The 6,113-nt window shown below is 50.0% G+C and overlaps 1 non-coding gene across 1 annotated transcript; it reads right to left on the minus strand.

Annotated features, from left to right (window-relative positions):
* Positions 1-993: 993 nt before the first annotated feature.
* TRNAI-UAU (transfer RNA isoleucine (anticodon UAU)) lies at positions 994-1,086 on the minus strand. The gene is given in 2 exon segments: positions 994-1,029; positions 1,049-1,086. It is a non-coding gene; the product is annotated as a tRNA-Ile (tRNA).
* Positions 1,087-6,113: the final 5,027 nt, after the last annotated feature.

Here is a 6,113-nt window from a genome sequence, read left to right on the forward strand (position 1 = left end):
GCCCCAGACAGGCTTTCTTCTACCTTCTGCACATGCTGCCCTCAGTAGCAGGCAGGTCCCAGGCAGGGAGTTCTCTGCTTTCTTCAGTGGGATCAGATCCAAATGGCCAAGATTATCCAATGGTTTGACACCAGCTCTTTTAGATTAACCCTTAATGCACCTAGAAGCAGCAGCCTTGGCTTAATGCTCTGATGATACAACTCCTCTTCCTCTGTGTTTGAAGTACTGTTCCATGCTGACACAGCCCAGCCACGAGGTCCCGGCATTCCTGAGGTTTCTCTCTGGCTGACCACCCATCCCAACAGACCGATGGATGCAGGCACATGGTGATCTTTGCCTAGCATGGTTGGTTTTCAGAAGCTTTTGAGCTCCTTCCTTGGATGTAGCACGAGTATCCCGGCTGCCATCATGTGAACTCCCCATATGCTGGAGGATATTGTGTCCTGCTTTGTTGCCATATTGTCCTGATGCACGGCTGCTCTAGGTAGGAAGGCAGCTGCATGTGCCTCTGGCCTTTCCTGGTTGTGTTCCAGCCAGCAGCAGTTACCAAAGGCGCCGGTGCCATTAGCCGTGACTTTTAAAAATGCTCTTTCGTGGTTTGTGGTTACTTCCTCTCCCACCAGTTTCCTGTTCGTGAACATGCCAGTTGCACTTCCCACACAGATATTATGGCCAGAAGCTTCTTTTCACTCTGGGTTCATCTTTGTGCTCTTGGCAATAGTGACCTTGATATGAAAGCAGACTCCTCTCCTCTTCCAGGAGCACTGTTCCAAGCCCTGTCTCCTTGGCAGCCCATCGGATGGTTGCTTCTTCATCCACAAGCAGTATTTCAGGCTGAGAAAGATAGCGAACAATTCCATGATATACACGAGGACTATGTTAAGCTGAAGTATGTCCAGGAGGCACCTCAGGGGTACACACACTTTTTTTCAGAGATGCTAGGGTTGAAAGGGACCTCAACAGATCATCAAGTCTGACCCCCCAAAAGTCAAATGCTCCAGGTGAGGCTTGAACTCACAACCTTGGCATCACTTCTCCTATACTGCTTTATAAGTACCACATGCTAACCCATTGCACCACTGGAGCTTGCTTGCTTATTTATTTTTTTATTCATTCATTTATTTATTTATTTAAAGAATTTTCAGATGGAAAAAATCTTTTTAATCAAATGTAACTGGTTTTTAGGCAAAAACTTAAGAGTCTAATAAAAAAAAAAGAAGTCTTCACAGAAGCTGAGACTTAATTGCCAAAGTCTGGTACACAAATAAGTGACACAAATAAGTGTAAGTTAAATAAGTTACTTGAAAGGTTGGAATAAGAAATAGTCAGATACTTCCTAATAGTCTCTGAACTGTTATCATCTCTCTAGGTGTGGGCTCCTGCTAAAGGGCTTTTACCTTGTCAGCATCAAGTCAGAGCCTTTGGGAAGACAGTCAGGCCATGGCTAGCTGCTAACTCAGGGGCGGGCAATTATTTTGGGTGGAGGGCTGCTTACTGAGTTTTTGCAAGCCATTGAGGGCCACATGATAGGCAGCCAGGGGCAGATAAATATTAATTTTCTAAATTTTTTAGGGGCCCTGCAGGCTGGATAGAATGGCCTGGCAAGCTGCATCCGGCCCCTGGGCCATGTTTTGCCCGCCCCTGTGCTAACTTAATGTGCTCAGAAGCACCATGTGCAAACCCCTTGTACAGCTTGCTATCTTCCAGTGTCAAGTCAGTTCTGAGGATGCTGTGACCACTGGGGCACCTTGAATGCAGCACCTTAGATGTGGTAGATCTTCCAAAGTAGCCATGTACATATGGTGCCAACGGTGGGATGATTAACTCTGCTAGGGGATCCCAGAACTAGCATGCCCAAAGCTGTGGTGTGTTGGGGGAGAGGAAGAAACTGTGCTGGGCACACTGTCTTTGTCCACAGGAAATAAGCCAAGTATCCCCCACCCAGTGCCAATGTTCATTGCAATTTCCTCTTGTATTCAATTTTGTATCCGTTCCTTGGCCTCTCTACCAGGCTCTGATTTGATACCTCTCCTGCCATGCTGTTTCCACACCAGGAGGCCATCAGCTGTGCTGCTGATTCTTGCAAGGCCCATTCATCTGCCTTGGGGATGTTGTTGATATTTTTCTGCTGCAGCTTTGATCCCCCGTAGCACCCTCAAGCGGCTGTGCCTGCCTGCCGCTGTCACAGATTGTGTGAGGTAGGTGCTTTCCTTGGCCAGAAGCACCAAGCACTGAGACTGACTGTAGTTGCCAAGTCAGGTGATGGTTTGTCAGTGAGAGCCAGTTGGGTGCCAGCTCTTTTTAGTGCTTAGTTTGGCTTGCTCACATCTATGCAAACACAGAGCTTCTTGGGCTGCCCTGTGGCATTAGCAATGACACCTTCTTTTCCCATCTGCTTCCTTTCTTCCATGATTGCTTTTCTCTCTGTGCCATGAATAAACTGCAAGGTAGGAGCCAAATGGATTTAGCTATTTCCAGGTGCAGCCTCTCCAAGAGACATCTCAGTCCTGCAAAGGCATCAGGGTGATCTAGCTGCTTGACCATGGTGACACACAGTCTGCTCTAAATTATAAGTGCACTGATTGTATGAAGTGCTAGTCCTAGGTTTAGGGTCACTAAGCTTGTAAGTTAATTTGATGTGGTTAAAAGCAGTGGCTTCCCTGTGGCCTATAGGCTGGCTAAAATTTCAGGCACGGCTTTTCCTTGGTAATGTGTTTACAGTCTGCGTTGTCCTGGTGATATTCTGGCCAGGCTGTCATATCATTTCAATTTGGCTTTGCTCAGCTGGGGTTTCTCTTTCTTCCCTTGTATAAGGCTGAGGGAAGCCTCTCTGTAGCCCACCACATTAGCTTCTGCCCCACTGGCTATTTCAGTCTGCTGTTTGTTTGTGGGCTGCTGCCTTGCCTTTGCATCTGGTGCTTGTCTGAGCTGTGCAAGCCATTTATTTGTGCTTGTTTGCTCTCCCTTAATGCTCTCCATGCAAAACCTTCTCTTTTGAGTCAGTACTTCCCTCTTCAACATGGTGCCATGTTTTCTATTACCTGTCCCATCTGCAAACTTGAGCACTATGATTTTTCTTGCCACAATTATGACATGGGGCTCCATATGTAGGGCATCCTCCATTCTTCTACTTTTCCCCCAGTGCCTTCAGGTCTGTCTTTACAGTTGTGTTTGTCTGTTCCTCTCTGTGTTTGTGCATTTGCTTTGTACACACGTCAGGGGTGGGTGTAGGTTTACGTATGTTTGAATGCTTTCCCTGGGCTATTTGATGAATTATCTCCGTGTCTGCTCCACTTATGCTCTGCATCTGGGCATGAGCTTGCTCGCTAGTTTTTGTCCACATTTGTAGCTTTGGCCCTGGGAGCTTTTCCCTTTTAAGCTCCTGCGTCTCCCATCCTCGTGACTAATTACTACACTAGTGAGTGCCTCTCTTAACATCTGATCACTACGAATCAGGCCTTCTGTGCAGTTGGCTACTATGCAGCATTTTTGGTTTGTCCTGCTTCTTCCACTTGATCCCTTTCATATGGGACAGGTTGTGTGGATTAAAAACACTTTCAGACACCTTCTGGGTCCATGCAGCTGCTGCTGCCACATTCAAATGCTGCTGGAGCATGTCAGCCATTTCCCACCCCGGCTAGTAGCACAGCTGCTCTTGTCCCGTGTTCCCTTCTATCCGGTTCCATTGCCATTCTTGTGACCTCCAGGGTGTCCAGTCACTGCCCGGCCTGTCTGCATCCATATCCACCTAGATAGGGAGGGGAATGCCAGGCCAGGTGGCTTTCTCTGGGGGGTGCTGTGTGTCTCTGCATGTGCACTATACTTAGCACCTGTCTTCTTGCTCCATCAGAATCTGGCTGCGTTGGACACTGTGTTCAAAATCCAAGTATAAAAGGGGAGAAAGCCAAGACTATGACACACCTAGCCTTTATTCCTTCCCCTTCATGTGCCCCCCTCTCCCAGGCAGCATGCCCTAGGCAGAGTTCTCTGCATACCTGGGGGGAATCAGAGCAGCATGTTCCTTGCTGAGGAGCTCTTTGTCCTATTCCTCAAGGTCACTAATGAGTCACTGACAGTGTGTGGAAGATACCAGGTCTCCTGGCCTGTAACCACCAGACCATGCTGCCTGCTCTGTGCCCAGTTCTTGGACAAGAATCCTTGGCCTTGACCTGTCCAAGCCTGTGCTCCTATCTTCGTTCAGAGAGAGCCAGACCTGGTGCTGAAGGCGTCAGTGCCTACAGGCTGCCATGGCCTTGCCCCATCCCCTGCAGAGTGTGTGGGAAGCAAGTAGGCCTGTGTGAGTCGGCAGTGATCCAATCCGGCTTCGGATCCGGCCGCTTCGGATGGCTGCAATCTGATCCAGAGCTCAGACTGGGTTTCCACCTTGATCCAACCGAAGTGGCTCCAAAGCTTCGGAGCCACCTCAGAGATCTGGCCATAGGGTATAATGAGGAATCAATGAAATATCTATAACTTTGCTTTTTGTCTGATTTGGATTAAACTTGCAGGGTTGGTAACCTATGCTGAGAGCATAAAACCTGCCAAGTTTCAAGAAGATTGGTGCACGAGTTTGGGGGGAACTGTACTCCAAATTTGTGAAAGCCAAACTCATGTCACAGCTGTGTGTTACACCACAGGGGAGTGAAAACTGCAGGGGTGGTAGCTCTTGCTGAGGCCACAAAGCCTGCCAAGTTTCAAGAAGATTGGTGCAGGGGTTTGGGAGGAACTGCCCCGCAAGCTGTGGACAAGCAAAACTTGTGCCATGGGTGACAAGTTCTGTTAAGGTTAAGGCGCAGCACGGTGACAGCTGCAGGGATGGTGGCCCCTGCTGCAGCCGCGACGCCTGCCAGCTGTGGAGGAGATGGGTGCAGGGGGGCTCTGAGGCCCTGCACCCCCAGCTGCTGACAGGAAAACTCGTGCCAAGACTGTGTCTGTCCTGGGGCAGTTGATTGTCTGTATTGATTCTTTCCTCTCCTTAGCCTGGTTTTGTAGGTGCTAATTGATGCTCGTTAAGTCGTTAGGTAGTAGCTGGGTCCTGTGTATTGAGCTGGTCCCTGAGTGAATCATGAGTGATTGATTGGTAACTGGGAACACAGCAGCTCAGCAGCCAGGCCTGCAGTAGTGTCTCCCCTCCCCGCCCCACGCCAGACACAGTCAGTCCCACAGCACCCGTGGCACCAGTTGTGCTTGTCCGCAGCTTGCAGGGCAGTTTCCCCCAAACCCCTGCACCGATCTTCTTGAAACATGTCAGGCTTTGTGGCCTCAGTAAGAGCTACCACCCCTCCAGTTTTGACCCCCCTGTGTTGTAACTCATAGACGTGACAGGAGTTTTGCTTTCAAGAATTTGGGTTGCTGTTCCCCCCCCAAACCCCTTCACCGATCTTCTTGAAACTTGGCAGGCTTCATGCTCTCTGCAGAGTCTACCATCCCTGAAATTTCATCCAAATCAGACACAAAACAACAAAGTTATAGATATTTTATTGTTCCCCATTATACCCTATGGCCAGATCTCCAAGGTGGCTCCGAAGCTCTTCGGGAAGCTGAACGAGGCAGCGCTTCGACCCAGACGTGCTGCTTCAACCCCAAAGCATCCAAAGCTTCTCTGGATCCGAAGCTCTGTCTGAAGCCTTGCACAGCCCTAGAAGTGAGCGCCTTGGTGAGCTACTGAGGAACATGAATAAGGGTAGAATATGCCCCTACAAGCTCCCCTGGGCCCCCCAACTTGCACCCTGTCCCAGCAGGGCAAGAGGCTGACTCCCTGTCACACCACTACCCACACTGGCCCTGATCCTCTCTCTGGGATGGGTCCTACAGTGACAGACATGCCTGGTCTGGTGGGGCCAGGACAAGCAGGACCAGGTCTGACCCAGAGCCATGGGCTGGCATGGTCAGACCCTGCTGTGAACAGCCTGAGAGACAGACGGGGGCAACTCCCAGACAGGCAGCGAGTGCCGTGCGCTGCAGCAAAGTCACTGTGGACACCAGCAGCGCCCAGCCTGGGTCCAGCAGTCATGTGTGGCCCATGGGCTAGTGGCACATTCACCCCCACAGCTCCCTACATTGCTCTCACTGCAGTGCAACTTGTTCCCAGAATGCTCCTGGGTTTCAAGGGT

The sequence above is a fragment of the Alligator mississippiensis genome, chromosome 12, assembly GCF_030867095.1.
Source record: "Alligator mississippiensis isolate rAllMis1 chromosome 12, rAllMis1, whole genome shotgun sequence".
NCBI lineage: Eukaryota > Metazoa > Chordata > Crocodylia > Alligatoridae > Alligator > Alligator mississippiensis.